Raw genomic sequence first — 13341 nt, forward strand, 5'->3', positions numbered from 1 at the left:
ATTAAAAGCACCAATGCTAACATACATAGGACAAGACAATTAAAAGGTAGGCAATAAGTGCAGCATTAGCATTTGTGTCTAAATGTACTGTTTAAAATTGTTATTGCAGAGCGAGGATTTGTTGTGGATATTCACTTTGACTTTGTACTGTACAAGCGGCCTGGCAGAAGCAATTTGTTTGCTGAGTAGGCAATTTTGTAGTTGTTTAGGAAGCTGCTCTGAAGTGTATCTCATCAATAGACTACTCCCAGTCTGGAATTGACATCTTTCATGTTTTACCTCCATGGAAGACGAGTTGCAGACGCTGGTCAAACCCTCCTCAGTTGAATCCTAAATGATAGTATTTTTTCCAAACTAGTTAGACTGAAGCGTTGTGAGAGGTGTTACCTGTCTAGCTTATTCCAAGACCAACAATTATCTGTGGAATTATGTTTCATGTTTTGTGTGGACCCCAGGAAGATTAGCTGCTGCTTTCGCAATCAGCTAATGGAGATCCTAATAAAATGCCATTATGGAACTCGGCTGCAGTGTCCACTAGGTGGTGATAGCGTACAGGCAATATGTGGAGGAAGAATAAGATTTAAACCATAAGAGTCTAATCCCTTGCTAAACTGGAGGAGGGGGATCATTTTGCTATTTGATTTAGAATTTTAAGACCCCTTGAAGTATAAAAAAATTACATTTTTACATGGCCCTACTGCTATTAGTCCATGCAAACACATTGAATACATATTCACTACATGGAACAAGAGATAGTCCCCCCCAAAAAGGAAGTTTGTCATGAAGTGTCTGTCCTATATCTGAGAGATGTAACCCCTTATTTTTGGAACTAAACAGTCTCCATATATACTTCCATTCATTTTTTTCACCTGATCACGGAGGACCTTCAGACGAGTTTTGTGAAGCCTGTGGGTGTCCTAGAACAAAACAACCGACATGGACACTACCGGTCAAATTTTTTAGAACGCCTTCTCATTCAAGAGTTTTTCTTCATTGATAGTATTTTCTACATTGTAGAATAATAGTGAAGACATCAAAACTATGAAATAACAGATATGGAATCATGTAGTAACCAAAACATTTTACATTTGAGATTCTTCAAATAGCCACCCTTTGTCTTGATGACAGCTTTGCACACTTGGCACCCTCTCAACCAGCTTCATGAGGTAGTCACCTAGATTGAATTTCAATTAACAGATGTGCCTTCTTAAAAGTTCATTTGTGGAATTTCTGTCCTCAATGTGTTTGAGCCAATCAGTTGTGTTGTGACAAGGTAGGGGTATACAGAAGATAACACTATTTGGTAAAAGACCAAGTCCATATTATGACAAGAAAAGCTCATGTAAGCAAAGAGATACGACAGTCCATCATTACTTTAAGACATGAAGGTCAGTCAATATGGAAAAGGGCAGTCGCAAAAACCATCAAGCGCTATGATGAAAGTGGCTCTCATGAGGACCGCCACAGGAATAGAAGTCCAGAAATTGCAGCCAAAATAAATGCTTCACAGAGTTCAAGTAACAGACACATCTCAACATCAACTGTTCAGAGGAAACTGTGTGAATCAGGCCTTCATTGTCGAATTGCTGCAAGGAAACCACTAGTAAAGGACACCAATAAGAAGAATCGACTTGCTAGGGCCAAGAACCCCAAGCAATGGAGATTAGGCCGGTGGAAATCTGTCCTTTGATCTGGAGTCCAAATTGGAGAATTTTGATTCGAACCACCTTGTCTTTGTGAGACGTGGTGTGGATGATCTCCGCATGAGTATTTCCCACCTTAAAGCATGGAGGAGGAGGTGAGATGGTGTGGGGGTGCTTTGCTGGTGACACTGTCTGTGATTTATTTAGAATTCAAGTCACACCTAACCAGCATGGCTACCACAGCATTCTGCAGCGATATGCCATCCCATCTTAGCGCTTAATTTGTTTTTCAACAGGACAATGATCCAACACACCTCCAGGCTGTGTTAGGGCTATTTGACCAAGAAGGAGAGTGATGGAGTGCTACATCAGATGACCTGGCCTCCACAAATCAAATCAAATGTTATTGGTCAATTACACGTGTTTAGCAGATGTTATTGCAGGTGTAGCGAAATGCTTGTGCTTCTAGTTCCGACAGTGCAGCAATATTTAACAAGTAATGTCTAACAATTTCACAACAAATACCTAATACACACAAATCTAAGTAAAGGAATGGAATTAAATAATATATAAATACATGGATGAGCAATGTCAGAGCGTCATAGACTAAGATACAGTAGATAGTATAGAATACAGTACAGCATATACAGTGCATACTGCATGAAATGAGTATTGCAAGATATGTAAACATTATTAAAGTGACATTATTAAAGTGACTGGTGTTCCATTTATTAAAGTGGCCAATAATTTCAAGTCTGTGTATGTAGGCAGCAGCCTCTCTGATGGCTATTTAACAGTCTAATGGCCTTGAGATAGAAGCTGTTTTTCAGTCTCTTGGTCCCACAATCTCCCTGACCTCAACCAAATTGAGACGGGTTTGGGATGAGTCAGACCGCAGAGTGAAACAAAAGCAGCCAACAAGTGCTCAGCATATGTGGGATCTCCTTAAAACAGTTGGAAAAGCATTCCAGGTGAAGCTGGTTGAGAGAATGCCAAGAGTGTGCAAAGCTGTCATCAAGGCAAAGGGTGGCTACTTGAATAATCTCAAATTTAAAATATATTTTGATTTGTTTAACACTTTTTTGGTTACTACATGATTCCATATGTGTTATTTCATAGTTTTGATGTCTTCACTACTATTCTACAATGTAGAAAATAGTAAAAATAAAGATAAACCCTTGAATGAGTAGGTGTTCTAAAACTTTTGACCAGTAGTGTTCGTGTTCATGTGAATCCACAGAGGTGTGTTTCCTAAACTGTTCAGATGCTACAGGCAGAAGCTGGCAGTTTGGCTGTACCGACTTCTGTCGAGTCCCAAGACGCTTGTGGGGATCGTAGAGCAAAACGGAGAACACCAACGTGTTTGTGAGAGTCTTATCTTCCCTTAGAATCTCTTCTTTCAATATTTTATAGTCCGAACCGCAGATGCAGGGCTGTGTGTATGTCACAGCAGTGATGCTGTGCTAGAGCAGGGTTCTCCCTGACTGACGGTGTCTTTAGTGGTGTTGGCTGCTCTTATAGTCCTGCACCCACATCATTCCCCACATAAGCCGCTATGCATCCAAACACACTTAAACAGGGGCATGCCTAATAGACACTGAAACGCAAGAGATGGAGCTGGAAGGGACAGAGAGGGAGAGGGGATTAAATGCGGAATCCATTGATGTAGCATTAAAGATGTCACAGCCAGCAGAAAATACACAGAATTGACATTTTCTGTTGTGTGAGTTCTGCATGCTACTGCTGACATGCACAACACACACACACATGGCCACCAGTGTCCCAGCAGATGTGTGGGGGCCATACTCGAAAACTTTTGATTAGACCTGAGGTTTATACTTGTGGTTAAAAATAGCTAGCTACTATCTTTTCTCATAGGCCAACCTGGCACAATAAGTAAACTGGCACTATGCGAGGCCAACCAGCTGAGCACATGATTATATTCGGTAACAGAATAACGAATCAACCTATCAGATACCTTACACGATAGATCCACCATCCAATTACATTTGTCAAACAGGTCAACTTGGCCACCAGAGGGAGATTCTAAAACCTCCATCTTCAAGTTTTATTTGTTTACCCATGTCTCAGTCATAGGTGCAGTGTGCAAATATACATTACATGACGCTTCCTTGACTAGGCTACTGATGTTACACAAAATTCTAAAGGCACGTTTTTGCATATATGAAAAAATGCAAATTTATTGCTTACTGTTTCACACATTGATTTGCTTTTAGCGATAAAACAAGTAAGAGGATTATACTTTTATATTTGTAGCTACACTGTAAAAAAAATGTAAAAGAAGATGGCGGTCTTGTCAAATAGCTGTATTTCCCTTCTACTTTTCCAAATTTGTGTTGCAGTATGCTGAGACAGTTCGCCCGAAGTTTGAGAGATACCACAGCTGTAAGTTCAAACCCCAAGGAAAATAATACTCCACTGCTGGTCCTCAAGTCAAATAACGCATATGTGACAAAGTACATAATTATAACAATGCAGAGAAAACAATCATAGGCCTATATGTAAACTGTTATATAATTATTAGGCCCTATCATATCAGTGTTTTTCTCTACAAGGCAGAACAAATATGTACAGTTGAAGTTGGAAGTTTACATACACTTAGGTTGGAGTCATTAAAACTTGTTTTTCAACCACCCCACAAATTTCCTGTTAACAAACTATAGTTTTGGCATGACGGTTAGGACATCTACTTTGTGCATGACACAAGTCATTTTCCAACAATTGTTTACAGACACATTATTTCACTTATAATTCACAGTATCACAATTCCAGTAGGTCAATTCCAGTAGGTCAGTTTACATACAGTAAGTTGACTGTGCCTTTAAACAACTTGAAAAATTCCAGAAAATTATGTCATCGCTTTAGAATTTTCTGATAGGCTAATTGACATCATTCGAGTCAATGGGAGGTGTGCCTGTAAATGTATTTCAAGGGCGACCTTCAAACTCAGTGCCTCATGCTTGACATCATGGGAAAATCCAAAACAAATTCAGCCAAGACCTCAGAAAAAAAGAGAAACAAAAATAGACCTTTTGGCCATATTGACCATTGTTATGTTCGGAGGAAAAAGGGGGAGGCTTGCCAGCCGAAGAACACCATCCCAACTGTGAAGCACGGGGGTGGTAGCATAATGTTATGGGGTGCTTTGCTGCAGGAGGGACTGGTGCACTTCACAAATGAGATGGCATCATAAGGATGGAAAATTATGTGGATATATTGAAGCAACATCTCAAGACATCAGTCAGGAAGTTAAAGCTTGGGCACAAAATGGTCTTCCAAATAGACAATGACTCTAAGCATACTTCCAAAGTTGTGGCAAAATGGCTTAAGGACAACAAAGTCAAGGCATTGGAGTGGCCATAACAAAGCCCTGACCTCAACCCTATAGAAAATATGTGGGCAGAACTGAAAAAGCGTGTGCAAGCAAGGAGGCCAACAAATCTGACTCAGTTACACCAGCTCTGTCAGTAGGAATGGGCCAAAATTCACCCAACTTATTGTGGGAAGCTTGTGGAAGGCTACCGAAAACGTTTGACCCATGTTAAACAATTTAAAGACAATGCTACTAAATACTAATTGAGTGTATGCAAACTTCTGACCCACTGGGAATGTGATGAAAGAAATAAAAACTTAAATAGATAGTTCTCTCTACTATTATTCTGACATTTCACATTCTTAAAATAAAGTGCTGATCCTAACTGACCTAAGACAGTGATTATTACTATAATATAATGTCAGGAATTGTGAAAAACTGAGTTTAAATGTATTTGGCTAAGGTGTATGTAGACTTTCAACATTAACTGTAGCTCCTTTTTAAATCATTGTCACGCCCTGACCTTGGAGATCCTTTAAATTCTCTATTTGGTTAGGTCAGGGTGTGACTAGGGTGGGCAATCTAGGTTTTCTATTTCTTTGTTGGCCTGGCATGGTTCCCAATCAGAGGCAGCTGTGTATCGTTGTCTCTGATTGGGGATCATATTTAGGCAGCCTTTTTTCCCTCCGGTTATTTGTGGGATCTTGTTTTTGTGTAGCTGCCTGTGAGCAGCCCAGAATGTCACGTTTTGTTTTCTTCTATATTGTTTGTGTTAAGTACACTGCGCCTTGGTCCATTCATTCAGACGATCTTGACAATCATTCTTAAAGTTTATTGTCAAGGTGTTAATTTCTGCCCAAACTATCAGAAACCATCTCAGGGAATCATCACCTGAGTGCTCATCGTCCTCACCAGGGACTTCACCTGACTGCAGTTTGGCGTCATAACCGACTTCAGTGGGCGAATACTCACTTTCGATGGCCACTGGCATGCTGGAGAAGTATGCTCTTCACGGATGAATCCCGGTTTCAACTGTATCAGGCAGATGGCAGACAGCGTGTATGGCGTCGTGTGGGCGAGCGGTTTTCTGATGTCAACGTTGTGAACAGAGTGCCCCACGGTGGTGGTGGGGTTCTGGTAAAGAACAAAATGTATAAAACATGTTCCAAATTATAACATAAGCTACGGACAACAAACACAATTGCATTTTATCAATGGCTATATGAATGTATAGAGATACCGTGATGATATCCTGAGGCCCATTGTTGTGTCATTCATCCGCCACCATCACCTCATGTTTCAGCATGATAATGCACGGCCCCATGTCGGAAGGATCTGTAAACAATTTTTGGAAGCTGAACATTTCCCAGTTCTTTCACGGCCTGCATACTCACTAGACATGTCACCCATTCAGTGAGCATGTTTGGGATGCTCTGGATCATCGTGTACGACCGCGTGTTCCAGATCCTGCCAATATCCAGCAACTTCACACAGCCATTGAAGAGGAGTGGGACAATATTCCACAGGCCACAATCAACAGCCTGCATTAGGCAAATGGTGGTCACACCAGATACTGACTGGTTTTCTGATCCACGCCCCTACTTTTTTTAAGGTATCTGTGACCAACAATTGCATATCTGTATTCCCAGTCATGTGAAATCCATAGATACGGTTCAAATTTCTTTATTTCAATTGACTGATTTCCTTATATGAACTATACCTCAGTAAAATCTTTAAAATTGTTGCATGTTGTGTTTATATTTTTTTCAGTGTAGTTAATTTTGTGAAAAAGTTTTGGATCACGTCCAGCTACATCAACGATTTTAATTGTCTGATACGAAATCTGTTATCGGATATAATCATGTGCTCAGTTGGTCGTCCTCAGCATTGTGGCTTATTGTGCCAGGTTGCCCTATGAGAAAAGATAGCAGCGAGCCATTTTAGACCACCCGTCTAAACCTTGGATCTAAGCAAAAGCTTGCGAGTATGTCCTCTTGGTGTCTCATCTAGAGGCAGAGAGCAGCGTGACTGCCATGGCTCCTGTCTGCTTAATGACCCGTAGCACACAGCTACTGTCACAGACCATCATGCCTGGCTGACTGCTGACTGCTCATACATGTAGGAGGGAGGGAATGAAGGAGGGACGGAGAGGGAAGAGAGAGAGAGATATAGAGGGCTATATGGCTGATGAAAGTGCTCTCTATCATTATAATATTAACTCTTGGTTAAAAGGCCAAGTGCAATCTAAAACGTGGTTTTCTATGTTTTATTTACATTTCCCCACATTGAGGTTGGAATAATACTGTGAAATGATAATGCCCTTTTAGTGTAAGAGCTGTTTGAAAAGACTGCCTACAATTTCAGCCTGTTTTGGTGGGTAAATTAGTTAATAGACCAATAAGAAAGAGAGTTCCAAACCTCTCTGCCAATAACAGTTAGTTTTCAGTTTTCCCCTCCCCATTCAGATAATTCCCAGACAGTCCTAGCAAAATTCTTGCTTGAGAAATTGCTCTTTGCTAAGAAGCTATTTTTGTTATTTTTTTTAACCATTTTAATTGAAAACATCATAGTAAGGTAGTTATTTTAATGATCTCCGTCCCCAAACAAATTTGGTTGGTCTGGACAGGACCTAATCTGAACCAATCATAGACCTCTATGTTTCACATGTTTGGAGATCAAAATACATCACAGTAGAGTACAGCAAAGTACCACATCAGTACAGTACAGTACAGCACAATAGAGTAAAGTACAGTACCAAACAACACATTTTCACTACACCTATCTGGTGTACAGTATGTGGCAATATTTTGAAAATGTATTCTTACAGTAGAGTTCAGTCTGAACCAATCATGGACCAGATGACAGAAAGAGAAAGAAAACAGTTCTGAGCTGAACATAACAGTATGCCAGTGGAAGGGAGGATAGTAGCAGGTGACTCAACTGTGGTTTGTGACTAGTATGACTTCCCCGTTGTAGCCAATTCAACTGCAGTAATTCCATTACCATTTTTTTTTTGCAATTTTGCTACCAATTTAAAAAACCAAATAGATACCAGTAAAAACACTAACTAATTGGTAGGTCTACCTTTACTTGTTTCTTCTGTGAACTTTCATTATTCTCCATCCTCATGAGGGAGAGAAATTATAAACTATATTATAGATATGAGGGTTTTTGGTAATGGAATTTTAAGGCACATGGCAATGTTTCTTAAACGTACACAAGGCAAATAATTGAGTTTGTGTGGGTGCACAATGAGTTCTGAGACAGACAGGATGAGAGATATTTAAACCACAGGACTCCTACTACAGACCTCGTGTCACGCCCTGGCCATGGAGAGGTTTTTATTCTCTATTCTTGGTTAGGCCAGGGTGTGATGAGGGTGGGCAGTCTAGTTTCTATATTTCTATGTTTTCTATTTCTTTGTGTTTGGCCGGGTGTGGTTCTCAATCAGAGGCAGCTGTCTATCATTGTCTCTGATTGAGAATCATACTTAGGCAGCTTTTTCCCACCTGTGTTTTGTGGTTAATTGTTTTCTGTTTTGTGTTTTTGCACCTGACAGAACTGTTTGTTGTTGTTTTTGCTCTTTGTTATTTTGTGCTAGTGTTCACATTTTAATAAACATCATGAACACGTACCACGCTGCGCTTTGGTCCACTCCCTCTTCTTCAGACGAGCGTTACAGAACTACCCACCACCAAAGGACCAAGCAGCGTGGTAAGGAGGACTGGACATGGGAGGACATCCTGGACGGCAAAGCATCCTACACGTGGGTGGAGATCCTGGCCGGAAAAGATCGCCTGCCATGGTTGCAGGTCGGATCAAGGAAGGCGGAATGCGGAGGCAGCTAGGAAAAGGGCGAAGGATTACACGGGGACAAGACTGGCACTAAAGACCGGGAGGCCACTCCCAAAAATGTTTTGGGGAGGGCACACGGGGAGATTGGCTGAGCTAGGTTGGAGACCTTAGCCAACTCCCCGTGCTTACCGGAGAGAGCGTCGTACTGGTAAGGCACTGTGTTATGCGGTGGAGCATCTTCAGTACGCTTTCTTAGCCCGGTGCGCTACATCCCAGCTCCATGCATCTGCCGGGCTAGGGTGAGCATCCAACCAGGACGGATTGTGCCAGCCCTGCTCTCCAGACCTCCAGTACGTCTCTACAGCCCAGAATATCCTTCCCCCGGCTCTGCGCACTGTGTCTCCAGTGCGCCTGCACAGCCCAGTGCGTCCTGTGCCTGCCGGGCCAAAGTCACCATCCAGCCAGGACGGGTTATGCAGGCTCTTAGCTCGAGACCTCCAGTGCGCCTCCACGGCCTAGTGTTTCCTGTGCCTCTGCCAAGGATAGGGCCTCCTGTATGTCTCTCCAACCTGGTGAGTCCTGTGCCTGCGCCCAGAACTAATCCCCTTGTATGTCTCCCCAGCCTGGTGAGCCCTGTGACACCTCCACATACCAGACTGCCCATACGTCTCCTCTCTTCAGTGATGATCCATGGCAAGAAGCCTCCAGTGATGATCCATGGCAAGAAGCCTCCAGTGATGATCCATGGCACGAAGCCTCCAGTGATGATCCATGGCAAGAAGCCTCCAGTGATGATCCATGGCACAAAGCCTCCAGTGATGATCCATGGCACGAAGCCTCCAGTGATGTTCCATGGCACGAAGCCTCCAGTGATGTTCCATGGCACGAAGCCTCCAGTGAGTAGTCATGGCAGGAAGCCTCCAGTGAGGAGTCATGGCACGAAGCCTCCAGAGACGATCTTCAGTCCGGAGCCTCCAGAGACGACGGTCTCCAGTCCGGAGCCTCCAGCAACGACGGTCTCCAGTCCCTAGCCTCCAGCAACGACAGGCTCCAGTCCGGAGCCTCCAGCAACGACGGGCTCCAGTCCGGAGCCTCCAGCAACGACGGGCTCCAGTCCGGAGCCTCCAGCAACGACGGGCTCCAGTCCGGAGCCTCCAGCAACGACGGTGCCCAGTCCGGAGCCTCCAGTAACGACGGTGCCCAGTCTAGGGCCCGCTATGAGGGTCCCCAGTCCGGCGGCGAGGGTCCCCGCACCAGAGGCGGGGACCCTACTATCACGCCCTGGCCATAAAGATGTTTTTATTCTCTATTTTGGTTAGGCCAGGGTGTGACTAGGGTGGTGTTAAGGTATTTTTTTTTATCAATAATGACTAATTATGCATACATTTCAATCAGGACTGACTACTCAGAATACTATTATGTTACTGTATAGATGTATGAATTTTCTTTTAATCCTAGTACTGAATATAATGTGTGTAATTATAATCACGAATTAGAACAATGACTGTCTGTTCCTTTGTAGAAACGAATGAACTTATCGTCAGACTGGCTAGAATGCAGGAAGACCTTGGCTTGGTCATATATTATCTAAATTGGTGAGAGACGATGTAGGAAGGCTTGAGAACTATACTGCCATTGTACCGGAGTGGAGGAGAGACGGGACAGTCCGAAACCTAATGACGACATTTTCAGTTTATAACCTGTTGTAAATTTTATCATGTTCAGTACTCTCGAGAATAAACGCTAGTGCTTGATTTTGAGACTGGTCTCCGCCCATTTTATGCAAATAAGTTTCTTACAAATCCTTTGAAATGGGCTGAGTGTATTCATTTAATTGGGTATTGAACATATAGGAATTTAATTGCTCTAACAATTGGTCCTTCGAACGCCGGGACTAAATACTTGTCTCTGCCATCTGAAGGTAGTACGCCGAAAATCGTGCACGGGCGGGTCTAGTCCAGTTATTTTAAGACCTGGCCTCTGAATTGAGGTTAAAGAACAGGACGGTATACACCCCAGACTGACAGGGAAGGTGACTAGATCCAACAAACATTGCTTTTCCCAGTCAGCGACAAGGTCAGTAGCCTATATTCTCGATTCTGGGAGGAATGATTTCTGTTATCTTTGATTTGATGTTCTAAAAGGTTTAGAATTTATCAAGAATAGGAGCTTTGCTATTCCAAACAGATCCAATGGGTTGTGTATGACCGCGATACACTGGGTTTTGTGTATATATACTGGCAGGTTCGCGACAACCTGGGGTTAAGTGCACACCATAAATAAACTAGCTTGATAGATCCGGGTGCCTTGGAGGCCAGAGTGGTTATTAAGACGGAACAGGCAGTCCAAATGAGGAGGAGAGGGAAGCCAAAATCTAGAGGAATGGGATAAAAGCCAAATCTATAGACAAAAGGTTCCAGGAGAGAGGGAAGCCTAATATAGCGAAGTGAGACAAGATATTGGTGTACTTTAAAAGTCCTATGAGGCAACATGAAATAGGAGGTTAACTAGGGATTTACGACCCCTGGGTAATAGCTTATAGTTGTAAGGGTGAGACATGGTATCTGATCGAGAGTCAAAGCTATAGACAACGTTTCCACAAAGGAGAAAACAAAGGAGAGAACTAGGTAAGGGTAAACAACACATACATAGAAATACATACATATAGTAAGTACGAACATTGCTACTAGGAGCGGCAAGTATTTATTAAACATGAGTAGTAAATCCTCAGAGGAGGTGCCGAAATTAACGGGAGATAAGAAATCTATGCAGATAGAAGATAAGAGGAACGCCTATTTTAGCCAGACATGGAGGAGTAAGTACGAATTTGAAAGAAAAACTGGAATCAATGATTAAACAAATAAATAGGGTTAGTGGAGACAAGACAGATAAACAACGGGCAGAGGGGCTAAATACAGCTAGGATATGGTTAGCCGAGGCGAGGAAGAGAGCTGAGAACAAAGGGAAATGAAGAGAGGCGTCTGACTCAGACAAAGACGATGATGAACCCTGAATAGAAACTGATACTGCTAAAATAGTCAGGAAGCGTTTAAATTAGGACTATTTTCTGGGAATTCTCGGTGCCGGAGTTTGCGACTACAGAAAATTATAATAATATGGTCGTTGGCGGGGAGTTTCTTTCATTCCAAATAGTGTTGGTGGTTCAGTGGTTAAATAGGTGCCTTCCAAGCTTGAGATCTGAGTTCGCTTGCCGGTAAATTATTTTGACTAAAATGTGATTTTTTAAAATTGTAATTCAACTATTTGTACGTTTTGCCTGGAAAAATACGGTCGCTAGTGTTTGTATACGATATGAACTGAACGTTTTTAATAGGTTGTTTAGGTTGAATTGAGAGAATAATTAATTCAAAATAATGGCGAGGCAATTTTGATGTAATACGTTGTGTTGCCCAAAATGATCTGCTGAAATAATATATTGAGACGGGAGTCGTATTTAAATAAATGTATCATAGAAGAGAAAGTTACCTAAACCTGATGAATTCTAAGGAATAACGGAGAGAATCGACTGACATACGATATAAATTTAGCAAAGAACATGGTACGTTTAAATTTTGGGGTATAGAAAGTTGGGAAGTTCGGTTGGTTTTACTTTTTCGCTACAATTTAAAGCAGAACTCAATCTGAATAGGGGATATATTTTTGACGAGAGACAGGTTGAACTGCTGCGTCATTACGTTGAATACATAATAATGTTCCTAAAATTATGACAGAGAAAATTGGTTGTGTCATTTAGAGGGAAGTACATTTTTAAAAAGTAGCGGAATATCGTCAGGATAGTCTGAAAAGATGCTACAGCTTGCATCAGAATTGCTAGGCGTTCCATTGGGCTATTTTTGGCTATAATATAGGGAGGTAAGAATAGTTGAATCGTAAAAAGTTGTGGTTGTTTCCCGGGTATGGATTTTTGGTTAGGTAACGCCAGTGAATTCGAACAAGAAGTTAACGTATTCTAAACATGATCTGTTTTCATTACGGGGAACAATGAAAGGTCTACAATAGGGTATGACAGTGCACGTTTATCACAATTGTGTGAGTGTAATGGCAGGGTATAAAGTATTTTGGTGAGACAATTTGGAGAAAGACTGAATGAAACACTGAGGAAATTTAAAACGAATGATTTGAGGGTATTATCCTAATTATTAGGTTTTCTTTTTGTAGTAAACGTTTGGGTTAAGGGGATTACCATGTTCCCAGAGACAAGATATCTTAAAGGGGTACACTCACATATGGAATTTTAGGAGTTTTATTTTCTGCATTTTAATTAGACGAGTAAATTTTTTAAAGATAAAGGGTTCTTTAATGTGTCTAATATGGTATGGAACATGAATGTAAAGGGCTAGTGTAACTTTTGACCAGTTTTCATGGCATTCTCAGGTGGTCTGATCAGCCACAGGGGGGAGCCATTTGAATATGAATTTGTGGTCATGGGTGGTACTGGTTTTTAAGGTAAATTAATTATAATGGAGTTTATAGCTCTTGGACATAATTATTAGTTCAGAACCACAATTATTAGTTTTGAACCACAGAGGATGGTATTTTGAGGTTTGG

General features: G+C 41.7%; 1 protein-coding gene and 1 pseudogene across 1 annotated transcript in view; one reads left to right on the top strand and one right to left on the bottom strand.

The window, feature by feature from the left end:
- Positions 1 to 13341, bottom strand: part of LOC110496093 (metabotropic glutamate receptor 3) — a 918426-nt gene that overhangs the window by 807013 nt on the left and 98072 nt on the right. The window lies entirely within an intron of this gene.
- On the top strand, positions 9325 to 10063 carry LOC149985229 (uncharacterized; annotated as a pseudogene).

The sequence above is a fragment of the Oncorhynchus mykiss genome, chromosome 2 (genome assembly GCF_057628025.1).
Source record: "Oncorhynchus mykiss isolate SJ-2025 chromosome 2, ASM5762802v1, whole genome shotgun sequence".
Classification (NCBI taxonomy): Eukaryota; Metazoa; Chordata; class Actinopteri; order Salmoniformes; family Salmonidae; genus Oncorhynchus; species Oncorhynchus mykiss.